The sequence below is a fragment of the Bombus flavifrons genome, chromosome 2 (genome assembly GCF_040668555.2).
Source record: "Bombus flavifrons isolate JBK064 chromosome 2, iyBomFlav1_principal, whole genome shotgun sequence".
Lineage (NCBI taxonomy): Eukaryota > Metazoa > Arthropoda > Insecta > Hymenoptera > Apidae > Bombus > Bombus flavifrons.
Window position 1 is genome coordinate 14,499,763 of NC_138443.1, and position 18,785 is coordinate 14,518,547.

Sequence of the window (18,785 nt, forward strand, 5' to 3'; positions counted from 1 at the left end):
TGGAACGGGACCACGCAGAATCGATCGTCACCGGTTTTACCGGGAATTATCTGAAAAATATGTTACACCGTGGAATTCGCACGCACTCTCGCGGTCGTTTTATCGATCAGGAACGTGTTATTTGGACGATGCGATCGGCCAACGTAATGGCCGCGGTGCACGCTATTAGACGGTACCGTGAATTACGCGTCGTGTAACTCACACCCCGGGGGCCATACCGAAGAAATATTAGAAAATCTCGCGCCAGCGTACACACTCCACCTATCGACGATCGACTCGTCCCAACGACGAGTGTTATCGATGTCCCACCGGCCGATGTTACTCTGCAACTGTGTTAGTACAGCTGACCCAAATTCCACTCTCTCATCCCCGAGTTTGTCTCGGCTCGGGATGTTAATCTTTCGCTTGATTCCCTCATCGACACTGTATCCCGCAGTTCGTTGTTTTCGCAGCACGCGAGGCGATTTTCGCGATCGATGGATTATACTCAGAGTTGCGCAGTCTGATTGCTACGAATATTTCAGTTTTATCGAACTCTTCAGCTTGTTGATACTTCTTTCCAGATATCTTATGTCCTTCGACTTTTTCATAATGTCAAAACGTTCTTCTAAAAGGAAAAGTACTATCTACGTTAAAAAATCTTGGTCACCATCGATCTTATAGTCTGCTAATCGCGTCGTTTTGATCCATCAACGACTCGACAATGATTACTATTTTCACTAACGAATATAATTATCCTCGAGATTTGAACGTTCAAAGGAAGAGAAGCAGTTTCTCGTAAATTCAACATAACGGATTACCTATCCTATCAGCGATCATCCGTAAAGTACCATGACAAACCTATACCGAGGAGAAATATAAACGTAATAAACTGGACATTTCCAGTGTTAAACTAGACACAGGGGAAATACCATCGGTTGAAACCCTCCCAAGCGTTTTGTTGCGGAAAGAAAGAATCGACGGACACCGATCACTGGCACGACAAATAGATTGCTTAATTGCTTATCAATATTGATCACGAATTAATAGCGGCGGACTATTAACGTCAACGCGATGTCAGCGGCCAGGGCACGAGAAACAAGCACGCAGCATCGTGCGTATAAATTGCATAAATGTGCCGTGTCATGCACAGTGCACGGTACACTTTCCAATTAATCATCGAACTCGGGCGAAAATGATCGCCAGCTTGGGGAAGGGGGAGGACGTGGCGGCTATTGCGAATCACCGGGCCATCCGAAAATCAGAAATCTCCCCCAGGCTGAAGAGCTCCGCAAACGAATACGGCGAAAACACTTGGAATTTCGATTGGTTGGACTCGGACAAAACAGAAGAGGCTTGAAAGGAGGACGAGCACGGCCGTGCCAGTAGGCCAACTCGTGCAATTCGGGAATCGGCTGCCATTCCTCCGTTGCCAAGTCAGCTTCAACGAGGAAATTAAATAACTTCTACGCTCGTGCCCGTCCTCCCGCTAGACCCGAGTTCCTAGCTACCTTGAAACCGCAGCTTCCTGGACGCGATGGTTCACTTAGCCGACACTTGATATTCCCTCCTCGCGCTCGCCGGGATCCACCTCTATTTTCCTAATCCTTTTATCGGGTAAGGCGCAGCTAAACGTAGTTTCGTCGATTTTCCAATGATTCGTGCGGGTGTTTAAGGTAGTGCAAGTAGGTATATATTGGTATAGATGTACATTAATAGAAAATCACAGGAAAGAAATATAATAATGCACATTTCTCGTGCTTTGCAGGGGAACGATTTTTCAATTCGATATATGCCAATGAATTTTAAATCGTTGGTTTCTCTTTCCCCAGTTAATTGCGATACTAAATGCGTGTATCTGTCGACCACTTTCTTTTCAAGATATCGATCGTCACGACACTGCGCTATCGGCTATTTCTATGAAGATCGAAACTTTACATTTAACAGAAGATACGTTGATCGAGATAATCAAGTAATTGTCAACTAGCATCGAAATTAGAAAATCAACCAACGTGCATCCATTCGTTCCTGTTCTTTTTTTTTATTGAAGCTTTAATACAGTAGTTTTCTGTATATATCACACATCGTTATTTCGTACGATAAAAGTGAAATGTACGCCATTAGAGAGCTTCGTTAAAAGAAACCAGATCAAAACAAAAAAAAAGAACGTTCCTTTTGTCACACTCTACTCGATCCACCCATAGCCCCGCAGCATCCCGTATACTATAAATCATTAACTCGACCAGCAAAACGCCTCTCCGAACAGTGAACCGTGTCTAAGTAGAGAAATAGCACGTTTGTCATGCGAGTCGTGACACGGACGGTAACGAAGACACGTATACTAGAGACAGGCGGTCTATCTCCTTAATACGTCGGGCAAAGTAGAGCAGAACGTCTTCCAAGTTTCGACAAAGTAGAAGGAGTTATTCATCGTTGGACACGTCCGAGCACAGCTGAGACTAACTGGCCAAGATTTTGCTGCTCGATCTGCTGCCTAGTCGAGACGACAACGCGTACTCCTTCGGGAATCCTCCGTTGATCTCCTGTGTGGCTCGTATCTATATACCCTCCGGTATTAGGCAGCTACTTGCGCACATTCGTACACGTACGTGCACGTGCGTGCGAGATACGTACATATGCAGGCTGGCTAGCGCAGTATCCCAGCCCTACGGCCCTCCTATCCAACTCTGTTTGACCGTCTGGACACTCGCCAAGACCTCTATTACATTGCGTCTAATGTCCGATGTGGGAACCGGTCCTCCTATATCACGGGAACCGGACCGACCAAATTTACAGATGTTCGCTTACATGCATTCGCCGCGTTGTTTTATCGTCCAACAAACGCTCACGTGATTCGTCAGCCGCTGGCCAAGCGCTTTCGCGTGCCTAGCCACTTCTCATGTTAGATAAGTTGGTCTGTTCTTTCAAATGCGAACCGAAGGATACGAAGAAGATTGTAGCGTACGATTTGAAAGGACGATCGTAAAAGCAAAGTACGGTGCCAGGCGATACGAGGGCAACGCCATCGAAAAAGATTCGATGGATGTAGATGGGAAATGTGCGCCGTGAGCATGAGGTTTCATTATGTCAGAATGTGACGCGTCGGAGGTGACAAAAGGACCGAGATATTCAAATCAACCTAAGGAAAAATTTCAAGAGGAGGCTAGAAAAAAGATTCGATCGATTTAAAAATAGTCTTTTACTTTTTGTAATGTATACTGGTTGGTTCTTTCCAACAACGTGTTCTTCAGTCGCAAGATTACGCAAGCGAAGGGAAACGATGATCATCGTAGCTACGCGTGATAGTACATTTGATTTAAACCTGATTAAATTGAGTTTCGAATAGGAAATACTATGCAGTGATACAACTGTCGCTTCTAATTCTCAATCTTACAGAACTAGCGTAACTTAAAAGGCTTCAGACTCATTAATTCTTTTAATTATAAGTTAGACTAAGAGAGATCCTCTAAACTGATAGAAATATTTCCGGTGATAATACGATCCACGATATTGGTATGTAATAAATGCGTGCAACACATATGGTAAATAGTACAATATATCGTAACTACGTCTTAGATTTACAATTTGCTCGTTGAGAATGTAGAACATAAAGTTTTAAGTCTCTGTGACGAGAGTAACGTCACCACGAACTTCAATTTGATGGCTGACCAAGGGAAACAAGCATCGTAAACAACACTTCCATTTACCTTCTCTACGCGATACCACTTTCGGACGTCGTAACTCCAAAAATTTCAGATTAGGATTCATGGAACAGGCTTCTTGGTTGTCTACGTCGATGACAAAGCAGTTTGAGAATGGTTTCGTTATTTTTAGAACGAGCATTTTTCGTTGACCGTTTAATTCCGACGTCGTTGCTCGCCTTCTGCCCAATCGTCCCTTGTCTTTATCTTTGATCTAAATTACCGCGTGGATTTAATGCTCGCCCATAACGCACGCGCACGAATATTAAACGCGTGCGTTTCGCGATACCTTAACGGCACACCTACACGCAGAATGTTAAAAAAAAAAAAAAAAAAAGTGGGACTACGCATTAAATATATAATGCTTTCTGAGAAATGTTTAATGGGCGTGGCTTCGAAAATTAGGCCTTTCGATCTGAAACGCGATCTTTCAGTCCGATAACGCTTTGAATAAATGCATATCGCGTATGAACATTAGTAACAATGATTCATAGTTACGCAAATTCTCGTAGACTTTGTCGTAGATGATCGTAGATCGATAGGAAACCTTGCTTGTTTCTTTACATTAAAATTCTCATTAAAAACGAAAATATTTTACAGTTTTTCTTAAGCAAGATGTTTTCCTCGACTACCTGCGATTTAATGTGTCGTAGGTTCGATAGCAACGAACCTAAGATTAATGTTTAGTGCGATAAAAGGGATTTCTATATTATACAAATTTTCATATTTAGTCCTTTCGTGTTCTATGCGTACGGGCAATATTGTATTTTACAACGTTGTTAATTTCTTCAACACCAAACGCATTTATTTTCAGTAAAACTACACCTAATTACGTCTTCCTCGCAAGAACACCAGAAAAATGTATTTCTATTATCAACGATTGATAACAAAAGATTGTTTCACGCTGGCCACGAAATTGTTCGATGATGAAAGTTAGTACGTTCAGAAACGTAGAAAAATTCCATTGCTAAAATTCAAGTCATCCTACGTTCAAAGAACGTGAAGTTTACCAACTATTCCGCGATCTACCATATACCTACAATTCCCTGTCTTGTTCCCTATTTTCAAACATCCTATCTTTTCCGTAGAAGAAAGAAGCCAACAGTTGAACGACCGAAGGCAGTAATTGGAGATATTGCAGTGCACGTGCAGCGAGTAGCGTGGCCCTAAATTTGAATTGCAGACCCACTGCTTTTATCGATTGCTCTTGTCTTGCGAGAGACGCGATTCGGCGATACCTGCTACTCGACCCAACAAAGCCAACTCGTCATTTTCTTTCATCCATCCAGCAGAAAGTAATATTTTCTTGACGAACGTGTTCTCAAAAACTATGCACGTATATAGATATTAGGTTTCATAAAAACAATCTCGCTGCTCTCTTATCGTGCTCATGCTCGTTGAAAATTCCTTCTTAATATTCAACGTGACTTAGTGCCAGCTAGAACGCAACGCACACGGAAGTATTCATTACCCACCATCAACTTATGCAGATTTTCACGTGCAAAATCGCCGCGGAATATTTCCCTCTAACTGGACTATTGGTGCTGCATATTCGCGTTGCAAAAACTGCGCTATGATTTTGTTGGTGATTTTTAAGTGTTTCTTCCGCGACGATAACCGGATTATTGGTTTACTTTGGCCGTTGATGGAGGCACGCTCAACGATCCAACGTTTTCTTTTATTACGCGATATGGAGCGAGCATTAATATGTAACACGACGTTAAGGTATATAATGGTGGCGTGCAATTATATATCATGATGAATGATTTTGTTGAAACTTGGACCGTGTTTCAATGATATTTGCGTTCATTGGTGAGTGTACCGTTGTATTATGGTGAATAGCTGTGTTAATGTTGTTGCTGTATTAAAATAATAAATAAGTTATTCCCGGTGAATTTATTTTTATTTTACCAACAAATAGAGAAGGAGCTGTTTCTATACCCTACAATACGGTGAATATGTGTCACGTAATTAACGTTTGACGAAATCCAAGTTGAAGTTTCCATTTAAACGTTGACTGACATTAATTAATTAACAGCAGCTACGGATTTATTCTAGCTACAGACATCGACATTTAAAATTAGCACAAATTACGATAAATTAGGACGAAGCCAATTTCTTTTTGGCAGGAAATTTAAACGAATTGACAAGACAGCTGCGAATTTTACTGGATTTCAATTACGTTTATCGTCAAGGAAATTTGGCCAACTCGTATTTTCCGATTCTCCTCGGTGTGTACTAATTTTCATTTCTTCTATTAATCCTCATATCTACAATTAAATAGATATCGAAATACTTGCTTTTATCCTAAAAGTTAAAGGTTATGGAAAAATGAACGAAATATTAAGAAACTTTGTAACTACTGTGTTTTAGTACTTATCGAAACAATATTGTAATTTGTTATTTCTTTGTATCGTATTCGTTACAATAAATCGATTTCCAATTGATAAATTAATACGACTTAATAAAAATGTTATTACAAATGTTTCATACTATATACTAAATTGAAATGACGAATAAACTTTTTAATTTGAGAAACATATACCGTTTTGTAACAACAAAGTCTGGGATTACATAATAATACGAACTTCGTGATAAAACGATAAAGTAACTAAGACGAAAGCGAATATCTTTTAATATTTTTTATTGGAGTAACATTTTCTTCTTTTCAGTGATACGCTGCCTGATATCATCTATCAAGATAATTCGGAAAGATTAAAAGAAAACACGAATACCATCATCTCGCAGAATATAATTAATAACACGCAGGCCCGAAACATCAAAAGCCGATCTTCAGCCGAAAGATACACACGTGGTTCTTTAAATAAAATAACACTAGGCGAGGATCGCTATTTGCGCAGAAGATTCAAGTTGGCATACGATAGTAGGCTTAGCAAACTGGCATAAATTTACGAAGTACACAGCTTAAAGTATTACGAAGCGCATGCCGAACCCTCGTCCTTTTACGCTGTATTTACTGCTATCTTGCAATTCGAGTCCTTACCGATATGGCGCGCGAACAAATTCAACTTTGAAGTAGCGTAATTAATAGCAAGTTATCAAGTGGCTTTGTGAGACTTAGAAAACCGTTTCAATTTTCAACGTTACAGCTGCCAGGCCTGGTGAACGATCGTTCAACTTTGGAAAATTCATTTTACTCCGTGTGTTCAATTCGCTGCGTCAGCCCGTAACGAAACAAATTAACCTATCGAATCAATCTACAGTTTGACACGGTTTTTATCTAATTTTCGTTATCCAGGGAATCGGTTATTCATAAATTATATCGACGATCAATTTTTATTGTTTCACGTAACACGTCGAATTCAGTGAATAAATTTTCTGCGACACGCTGTTACCCGTTTCGACACGACATTAATTATTATAGGCAACGATAGTATATATTTTAGGAAGAGAAGGAAAATTATGTTAAATATCTTACGATATCAAAAGCATCAGAAATTTTATATAAAAACAAAAAATGGCATAATTCGGGATATAAAGGCTTTACGACTTACCAAGCTTCATTTCAACTTTGATCTCGGACGACTACAGTGATACAATGTAATGTTAATCCGGTCGTTGCTTACTCGCTAGATCCAGTTAAGCAATGGAATTTCATCTACTTTCAAGTTCAGCGACTTACCTGAAACAAGAATAAAAGAGATACCAATTAGCGCTTAGGAAGAGGTCGAAACATAAGCCACAGCCTTCTAAACATTAAAATAGCACTCGAGGGACCTGTCTCGCGGAACGTGTAATGCATTTGCTGGAAGCTGGTCAAGCGACGACGAATGAAAAGGAAACGGGCCTGCGAGCAAAGATGTCCGGTAAACAAGAAGAAGCAAGAACGGTCCGCTGCCTCTTCGTAGATCAAAGCGCGTCGAAAGATAGCAGGAGTTTACCCAAGAAAGCACTCGGCTCTCTAATCTTGCTCTCTTTTTTCCAATCTGCTGGAAAAGGGGAACGCCATGTCCGCCCGCCGGCGTTATAAACTTGTTCGCTTTGAAATTCGACGATTCAGTCACCGTTCCGGTTACATCTGTCCATACGCTTCCTCCGCGTTTCCTCTTTCCGGATGGTAAATTATTAACCACGAAAGATTTCATTTTATGCGGATATCGCTAGCAGAATGTGAGGATGAGAAGTTGTGGCTGTCGCGATACCGAAGATCTCACAATGCTTTATGCACGCCTTTCTGCCATTTATCCCTTGAATGTACTTAGAATCCGCGATAAGTATCTTCCGTGTCGCATTATTATTCATGGGCTTTCAGCTTCATTTTACGCTAAACGCGTCGCCCCTTTTATTATACATCCCTTGCCAATCTTTTTCCTTTTCTTTTTTTCTCAAAGCCGAGATACCGTCACGTTTCGCGTCTTTTATTACAATTTAGAGTCTTGCTATCTTTACTCGTAAGTTTTCGGTAAAGGCCAGTTGTTAGGGACCCATTATCAGATCGAAGGATATTGAATACAGTGATTCTGGAACTTACGAGTTCCATCCAGGGTATCGTTGGTTTATGGAATCGTTGATGCCGCGAAATACGCCACGATTGATTAATTGATTTATGAATCCAGAACCTATGTGTAGCCAGATCCAGGAATCTATAATCCAGGAACTATAATTAAAAAACATAACATCCTGGATATATATCAGGCCCCATAATCCGATCGCAAGCTCTGAACATTAAACTTCGGATACTGGAAATTTCAAAATGTAAGGTGCAAAATCTCTAGGACGATGGTAGATGCAAAATCTAGAAAAATGCAGATCCTAGACATTTTCGTTCTGTAATTTGAATCACTCTAAACTGCAGACTCAGACGTTGAATCCTAATCGTTGCCTAGTAATCTGAAAGCGCGAGTCTATTCTGTGATTTTAGATTTCGTTGTTCTCTCGTTGCCGTTTCACCTATTCGACATCTCCGTTTGTCGTTGCACGTTTAAAACGCGAACGATCGCTTCAGCCAACGTGTGAGAGTGAGAAAAATGAATTACCAGGATAAAAAGATACAATTTGTACTCGCAACTTTTGTTCAGGTGGCGCGAGAAGAAAGAGCTGGTAAGCAGGTTGGATGTTTGGAAAGGCAAGGGGAACTATGTTGTGGTATCGCGCTCCATTTAATTAGCGAGCTCGAAAGCCTCATCTTGACCCGCTACGAGATTTCAGAACGCGCTATAAATAAAGAGCAACGAGCCTAAGGTGAAAGGGCGAACCGAAACGCCGCTACTTTCGCGAGTGCCTTACCAGGCTGATAAACTTATTAAACGGGAATTAGTTCCGGAACGACGTAACGACCGTGGCTTCTACTTCTGAGGTAGAAAGATGAGGGAAATTTCGCAGACGAAAAAGGAACGATGAAGCACGAACGCTTTTTACCAGCGGTAATGGATTTACCAACACACAACGATGGATGGACAGACAACTACGACCTGCCCCTTCTATAACCTGCGAGTTTAAATTGTACGAAAAAAAAGGAAAAAAGAAAAGAGAAAAAGAAGTGATAATTGGAATTCGTTACAAGCTTCTCGCTCCACTTAAATCACGTTTTTCAAGGTAGAAATGTGCGAAGATGGATTATAAAATAGTACCTTTTGCTTTCCCATTTGCTGGTAAGAAAAAACCTAAGTACGATCAAAATCTTTCCCACTCAACATTTAATCGTTTGAATCTCCTAGAGATTCCTTCTTCTATGTTTTTCTTTCTAATCCTTGAATAAAAACGTATTGTATAAAAATTAAGAGATGCCAAAGTAATTTAATTCAGTATTGCAAACTTGTATTTAATCCTTTGACAATGCAATGAATTACGAGAACGTGCAATCAGAGACATAAGGAAAACCATATTTCCTCAGTGACTGGCGTAAAAATTACGCTGGAGAAACTGGCCTTTGTTATAAGCAACGTATCGATATTACAAACAAACAGGTAATTTAACTTTCATCATACATTGATAATAATTGATCCAACACTCGAGAAAGACAAATGTTTCGTACCGGAACAAGTTGAATTGCCGTTGTTCAACGTGGCCACAATTTCTCCCGTTTAAACAAGCAATTACAAGCTACCGCCGTAATATTCCAACAAGGAAAACGTAAAGTGCAAACACTATGAGTACCTTTTGTCTTACATAAAACTCAATGGGAAGACTGACGATGGTGCATAGGAGCCGCGTTGCACGTAACCTTAGCCGCCGCTATAAAATATTTCCCTCGAACGTATTTCTGGGAAACAATCACCTTACATGCACACAGTAACCCGAAAGTAACGCGAAATCGAACGAAATGGCTGTTTATATCGAAGAATCTTGACGACACCGTTAAAATTTATTTATATACGCGATACGCTACGTACTATAAGAATACGATGATAATGCGTTTTTCAAAGAACCCATCGAATCTTGAACGGTGGATATTAAACAAGATCGCATGGTAAATAGGATATTATGGGAACGATCAATCACGTCTTGCGCATCTAGCGTGCAGCATCCATTTTATTGTTCATACATTGAAAAAAGCTATGATACGTTGTGGAAGAAACCCTCTCATGTCTATTAGAATTTGTCAGTAAATATGTTACTGGATCCGAAAATGACTAAGATGCTACTACCATAATAGATGTATAATTAAAGCATGCTGTTAAACAAAACTATAGATTTTCGTCGTGCTTATACCTTGTACAATATGTCGTGCAATTTATAGCGTGTGTGCGTTTTTCTCGATTCGTGCCCACTTACATCGAAACGAGAACTGACATTATAGTCTAACAGCAATGTATCGATGAAGGAATTATCCATCGGAATTATTGACGCTGTCGGGTTCCTTTACTAAACTGGTTTCGTTTCGTGTCTCGTAGAAATATCGTGGTAAATGTGTAAAGCCACGGGTTGCGTTATAGAGACGTTTAATAATTAAGCACGTAAGCACGAAAACTAAGGTGAGGAAATAGAAGCATTAAACGGTTGTTTGCTTATTGTTAGAATACAGTGGGTGAATTGACCTGACGAATATTCTATTTCATAATTACATTTCCAAAATACGACAATTCATGAACTTGAACCATCTGTTTCTTCAAAATTAAACATTCGTTTAATTAAAGATTGACCAACCTGTGGAAGTCCGATGCGGAGGTTCGATCAGTCAAATATATTCAATTTCTCGTAGAACGTAAATGTTTTAAATAATTTGAACCAACTCTGGTTTCCATCAGTAGTATTACAAATGTATACTGCATAAACAGCGCAATGTTTGCTACGTTAAGTAATTTATTCTATAAAGATGAAAACGATGCAAAGCAGACAGGTTTTGCAACGTTTCCCTAAAGAACGCGCTGAATATTTGAAAAGATAAAGCATGTTATGCGCATAGTTCAATAAAGCAGCATGCTGTGTATGTATATGATACTACATAAAATGAAATACATGAAAATTGTAGCATGAAACCATGATCATTCAAACGGGATACAAAATGCAACAACGGGAACAGTGCGTACTATAGATAAAATATAATGAAAATACCGTAGAAGCTTTTGTTCAGTTTGCTCTGTTAAAGATTCCCCTTATACTTTCGCCAAACATTGTTTCCCTACTAACTAAAAAACATGTTGTAGCTTCGTATTCGTGCAATACGTAAACCACTATTTTTGTAAAGTGCCAAAACCAGAAAAATTGAAACGAAACTGCTATTTTTAGTGAAGCACTTAATGGAACATTTTAAAACCATTTTCCACGTATATTTCATTTGAACTACTTTTCACTTAGATAGCATAAAATATCCAGCCTATTTGAGACAATTAAACTTGTACGGGTAGCTCTGGTCGACTGTTCCGAGATCGAAAAATGAAACTCGAGAATACTAAAAATCCATGAAAGGCATAAAAATATAAATATTCTAAATTCCAAAACGAATTAAATTAAAATATGACGCGACACGGACAATTCAATTAAATTCACAATACACGTTAAATTCGCGTGAATTTTATATAAAAAATTACAACAACTTGAAGCATAAAGTTTTTACTTACACGATTTGTAATAATTATGTGAAAAGAAAAAAAGAATTTTTCAAATGCACTAGCCAAGAAGTTGAAATATTCTTAGCGTCAGTTTCAAAGGACTCTGTACCGTCTTTCAAGAGTACACGTGCTTCCGCGAAATGGGTCACAGTGCGCATTTGGAGAAAGGGCCAATTGTGTGAGAACTATAGGATTTGAGAACAGAGGATTTAGAGGAGCGTAATACCACGTACTTGTACTCCGTTCGTTATTTCATTTCTAATTATTCATATAATAATATCAATAATATGTCTTTACTCACAGCGTCTACTACAACAGCTTAGTACTTTTAATCAAACGTTTTGCGATGCGCCGGTAAACTACATGCGAGAACAATGTTTAACGAGAAAGAAAGGATGAATGTTTCAAATAGCCATAGTGTACAGAAACAATTAATAGCCGGAACAAAACAGAACGAACGATAGTACAGACAATAAAGTGCTAGATAAAAGAAAAAAGCTATGTCTCTATCAACATTGTTTTCTATTGAAGATATATTGATTGTAGTTTTCTACCAAATCACTCTTTCAATAAAGATCACATTTTACAGACAGGACACGTATATAAATATAGCTGAAAATATTTAAAGGTTTCAGAAATATATCATATTTTGTTCGAGGAAGCTGTACAACAAGTATTCTAGCACTTTATTATGGTTTCTATAAAAATGTCTACAAATTGTACAATTGCCTATCTACATTTCTTCTATATTAAAATTATACATTATTTACCTTTTAACTCATTTATCCAATCCATCAATCATTACATCAATTATCCTATATTTTGTACTTCAGATATGCTTTCTTACTCTAACTCATCCATTTTACATTTGAATGACAGATCGATTGTCCAATATTTGCTCTAACCTACCTGTTCTATATTTAAGTGATGCATCATTCAACAAAAATGAAGAAGTTCTTTCTGCGAGTATAAATTAGTCAGACGTTCGATTCGAAAGAAGATAAAGAAGAAAGAATGCACCAAACAATGTTACTTTTCTTAATACTGCACGAATATCAAATTATGTTTAACGCGTGTTTATACTTGTTACAATTGCTGTGATACACGTACATCCATAAAATATGATATCTCGTGGTACGAGACATACCAAAAATTATGGTAGAACACGATACGCCAGGACGAAAGTTCAAAGTCGCGGAATAAGTGCATCGTGACATGTATTCTCCGAAAGACAAAATACATCACCTTCGCGAGGAACAAGCGGAGTAAAGGAAGGCGAAGAACTTATCAAACACTTTTCTGTCCTCTCTACTCCGTCGAAGTCGTCGCTTTACGCGGAACAAACGACGCTTTCCGTCTGAAATTCCCGAACCTTCTTACACTTTATCTTTCCTTTGACCAACTCTTCGAACTATCGGGCTTTTGAGCCAGGAATACGAAGCACAGATGGCCGAGCAGCGATAACAATTTCCTACGTTAATTAACGACTGATCAAATAAAAATTATCAAAAGGTCCGGGGACTCGGATCCACTTGTACACCTATACATGTACCTATATACCTGTGAAATAAAGTTCGACTGGAGGAAGAAGGGACACCTTGACGTTGGAATGCAAATTCATTGAAATGAATTCCAACGCGGTGTAAGACTGTCGTAATGCAGAAAGTGGAATGGAAAGGGGGAAAGATCCGACACCGGCATAGTCTTCGTCTTCCCGCGCGTCTCTCCACCGATTCTGCCTCTTCTTTGTCTCTACTCAGCCGCTGTCTACGAATTTTTCGAGTTAATTTTCTCTCGCTCGTCTGAACGATATCCCTCGAATGGGTATTTACATTTTCGTCCGGTTCTTTCCATTTTCAGTCATCTACATCTTTCGCACGGGGAATTGGGTTAAGGCGAGGAACACGGTTCGTGTAATGATTCCTAAAATCGATGCTGCACGACACAGCTTATTGGCAAGTTATCGACAAGATGATACATATCGTAAATGAGATCGTGCTGCTTAGCGGAAAATTGTCATAATCGAAAATTTGCTTGGTTATGCCTGAAAAACGTACTGGTAAAGTTTGATTGTTAAATCGTGTACGTATAAATAGTAGCTTCTTCGAGCATTACTTGTGCTTACACCGTGTAATTTTAGGCTTGCTGTATTTTAATTCGTATTCTTATGATACCTTAGTTAGTTTAATCAAGCGATATGTCTTCGATAATTTACGTATAGTTTTATCTGTATCTCCATTCTTCAACGAATCGAAAATGTCATGTCATACAGCATTGGTGTAACCGTAAAAAGATCCAAAAGCAAAGTGTTTGCAAGATTTGCTTACAGACTGTGCAAGATTTAAAATAAAAATAACAAGAAATAACAGGAATAAATGTTCGCTATCCAATTGCTATGAATAAATAAACAATGTTCGATCATATCCTCTGTAGTTTATTCTTACAGCTTCGGTAAGATCTCAATAAAATCAAAATTGTGAAATCAACAAGTTCTGCGAGAAGACTTCACCGATACAAATTGAAAGATGAAAGCAGTTCATAAACTGCTGCGTAACGTTGAAACAATTAATCTATATTTCAGATATTACAGGCTGTTTTTCCTTAATGCTGTTATTTGAGCAACGTTTCTTACGATACTTTTCGTTCCGATCGAAGCCGCTATTTGGTTCGTCGTTCTGACGAAACGCCAGCGAAAGCTGGCGCAGAGAACCGCTTTGGTTTTCATAGTTACCATAACACGAGTGCATAATCGTATTTCGCGTTACATATCGCCGCAAGAGTATAATTGCGCATGCAACGCATCGAGATACTTGCGTTATGCAACAAACCGTCGCAGCCAGTGGGGAACGTTTTGTTACGTAACAAAATGAAGCCGGCGGATGAACGTGAAAAGCGTTGTGGCGCATCGCTGTTGATAAAGTTGTAAATCAGATGCTTGTAACCTGTTCTGGCTGCTGCCGGAAGAATAACAAACGAAAGCTTACGTAAATTGTATGGCGAAGGTAGAAAAGGTAGAACGTAATTAAGATTTTCAGGTTCAACGATTCTGACAAATTTTCTTGATTCCAAAATGGGAATTTCTATAATCTGTATCCTGCCATCTTCGATTTTATTGGGTTGGCAACTAAGTGATTGCGGATTTTGTCATTAGGTGGTAATGTTCACCACAGTGTAGCTTGGACGGTGCATAGATAGTTGTGATAATGCGATATATAATGCATATATATATATATATATATATATATGCATTATATATCGCATTATCACAACTATCTATACTACTACATCATATATACATACATATATCATATCATACATATATCATACATATATATACTATACATATACCAACTACTATATATATATATATATATAGTATGTTAGATAGCGTGCGCATAGTTAGACTTGCAACCAATATGCGTAGTATAATTGTAACCAATGTACGTCATTTAATGAATTTTTACGACAACGATTGCCGAGTTCTTTGTTTAATAGCAAATATTTGATTTGAACTTGGTCATTTATCTTCTACTAAGTTTATCATTTATCTTCCTTTAAAGAGGTAGTTGCACCTTTGACGAAGTTTGAAGAGCTAAATACCGAAGAAATTAGCAAGAATCTCAACGATAATGAATATCAAATTCCGACCATTTCACGTATAAAAACCTAGGCAAATTCTATTTCAACATAGAAATAATAATCCAAGGTCAAACGTTATTTACGTGCTTGCATTCTTTCCTGTTTTCTCGAACTATGACCTATCTAAAAAATGCATGTAAAATCTAAAAGCATGTAATAATACAAGTAAAAAAAATTATACGTGTCTATAAAGAAAGACGAAAAGAAGTGAGCGATACTTAAGACTGGTATTTCAATTAATAATCAATCTAATCTTATCCGATGAATACGCTAGTAGTAGAGCAAGTCTTTTATAAAACAAATCTTCATTGAAGTTTCAAAAGTTTTAACAAAAAGAGAAATATGATTTCTAATATTTTTATATCTAATGTTTGAAACTTACGCAAATTAAACGTACACGTATAAAATATACGAAAAAATCTAAATAAATGCGCATCACACTGTCTCAGAATATCGTTTGAAATAAGTAGAACAATATACCGCAACCGTGACCTGTAGCAAGTAATATAACCAGTAACTAGTCAGACAACACTTTCCACAACGACCCGTTAATATTCCTCGTCGTACTAATTTCCATTACAACGGGGAAGTTCCTGATGAGTATTCATCTGATTAAACGCGAACAAGCGAGGGCAGCCAGGGCAAAGATCAGTCCCTGGTGTCCATCGACAGCAATCCAAGAGGTTGAATTACCGATGTTTATAGCTCAATATCTCAACCTGAGATCCGTAATCGTTCTAAAGTCAGACAAAGCCCTGCAAGGACGGATAAACGTGACCCTGCGCGACCCTATACCTCGACAGTAGGACTCTGAGCCTTTATGCAAATCATATTTCACAGAGCATAGGCACGATCCGTCTGTTTCGGGCACGGGTCGCAGACGGGACCAGAAATCCTTCATTTAATAGCGGTATCTGGCGTTCGACTGCTTCCAGTGGGAACGCTCTTCGTCAAATCGCATCAGACCGGCGTTAAAACAATTTATATCATCCCCAAACGACTGGAGACTTTCCTCATGGGCAATGTTGGGATGATACGGGATTGGTCCTTAATTCGTGGATTACATCTCCCATCGCGGACCCTCGTTTCTTCTCCCATATCGCACCATCTGCTCTCCACGTTCCACTATTCCAAAAATTTCTGCTCTCGTCCGTGACGTCGCGACTTACCCTCGTTTCACCGCGATTCACAACCACCGCTTGTATTTTAATTCCATTTGCCTACTCCAAATGAATAATTATTTAAATTCACATTTATCTTGTCGTCCACATCTGACGCAACTGGGTCTCTCTCTCTGTCTCTGTCTCTCTTTATCTATCTCTCTGCTTGTTCTTTTTCGGCTGTTCGAAGCTTAAAATTCATTGTTACAGTAATAGCGACCGAGATGAAGCGAAACTGGCTTTAAATGTATTATAGCAGGCACTAGAATTTTTAAGTCGTGATTATATTTGAGTATTTCTCCTCTTCCGATCACGACGTTCTTATTATACTTCGATTCGTATTATGTAACAATTACGTACACCAACGTGCATAAACATTTGAATACGTGTAAATTGTTGCAAACTTAGGTTTTACGGGTGAAAAAATATGACGAGTACCGTCTTGTAGATTCCCTGATTTTCATGTTTTTTAATGGTCAAAGGGGCGTGCTTCGATATGACACTTGTAAAGAGAAACGAGCTATTCTGTTCTATAAAATACAAGCCGTTTATCAATGAACGAGGAATTGTGCGAAAAAAACTAATATCATATGATCAAATTATAAAATAGAAGTTCCTAGTTGCCAACCTGTACCTTTTCAATTTACTGATATTCTTAATTGGCAAATTAGTACGCAGCAGGGACCTGATACCCAAATACATAGAACACTACTACGGTGGCGTATCTCGTGATTATCGGATATCGTAACAAGCGTGAATATTCAGAAAGAAAATTGTAGCAAAGACGGGGGCTGAAATAAAAGAAGGAAGAAAAGAGGTAACAAAAAGGGCCACTGGAAATTCACGATAGAGACAGTATAAATTCCGGTTAACTATCGTTTTATCAATCACAAGCGCAAAACACAGAGAATTCCGACGACCGATTTCCACGGTACCGAAACTGGCCTCGTGAAAGCGAATAAAAATTCGACCGGAAATCAATATTGTGCGCTCGTTCAGATAGAAGTACCAGAAACGAATAAAACAAAAACAGGCGGAACGAACGAGGGAAAGTAGAAGGAAAAAAGTGAAAAACAAAAAATTAAAAAACAAACGGCAGAAAGGAAGAGAGAAAGGATAAAAAATATTCGAGCCAGTGGCTGTCCCCAGTGCTATACGATGATTATTCAAAATCAAATGACGTTCTACCTTTCACGGCTTTAGAGCTGCGCGTGACGTTCGACGTTTTATTAAACTGCTTCATCGTAGGGACCACCAACCGCGTGTGTATATTCTCCGCGTTTTTCTCTTTTCTATTCTCTTTACGTCTCCGTCGCTCCGAGTGTCGTCGTGAAGGGACAAGTCGGTATTTTTAAAACACGCCCCACATCTTCGTTTCGCCTGAATACGGATAGAATGACGCTATACATAGAGTCCGAGGAACAAAGGGTTGCGCTCCATATACGATCGTCGGTGATAGCATACGTTAAACATTCGAATCGTCATTAGTAACGATCGACGTTCATGGAATTATCTTATGGAAATTAATGGAAAACTTTTAACGCTAAACGGAAGATCGTTGATAATTATAAGATATAGAAATCAATTTTTCTTCCTTTTCTAGACTTTGTCATTTATTGCCTTTGTTTGATAATTATTATTGGACGTCGTCGTGTTTATTAAAAGTCCTCCGCAGTTATATCGTAACATCTCGACCTATTTTATATGCTGATGTTTTAGAAACGACGATATTAACATTTTAAAGCTTCGAAATGGCAAGGAAATGTTTAAATTTAAAATTGAATTTGTAATTCATTCGATACAAAGTGTGAGTGAATTCATTTATATATGAGGTGTAAGTGTTGTCCGTGATGATTGTAGCTGCTGGCTGAAGATCTCGCTGCTGGGGTACTGCTATTTATCTTCTAATTTAAATACGTGGAAGAAAAATCGGACTGCGGGCGCCGGGATTCGAACCCGGGTCCCGAACGTTCGTAACCTAAGGCACTAACCACTGCTTTTTTTTTTTAAAGATTATTTAAACCAAGATACAATTTTTAATACATATTGGGTATTCACAATAAACTATGAATTTCGATAAGATGTATTAGGCAAAAGTACCGATACGCGACGGTACGACGTAGCCACACTATACTATGTGTCGGCGTTTTACATTTTTTGTGTTTTAAATGTATTCTTTGGATTTAAGCCGCTGGGGAGCGGAGCTTTTATGTAATTTTGTTTTTGGTTGATTTTTTTGTCCTGAAAACTTGGTCGCAAAACAGGACGCTTCGGTAGTCTACATTTTGGGCGCT

General features: G+C 38.7%; 1 protein-coding gene across 5 annotated transcripts in view; it reads right to left on the reverse strand.

Annotated features, from left to right (window-relative positions):
• Window positions 1-18,785, reverse strand: part of LOC138190003 (neurotrimin) — a 493,943-nt gene that overhangs the window by 409,484 nt on the left and 65,674 nt on the right. Inside the window, exon 2 of one of the 5 annotated variants that reach the window (XM_069132409.1) lies at window positions 7,196-7,323. The exons of the other annotated variants lie outside the window; for them this stretch is intronic. The gene's annotated coding sequence lies outside the window, so the exon portion shown is untranslated. The remainder of the gene's footprint in view (window positions 1-7,195; window positions 7,324-18,785) is intronic. 5 annotated transcript variants of the gene reach the window in all.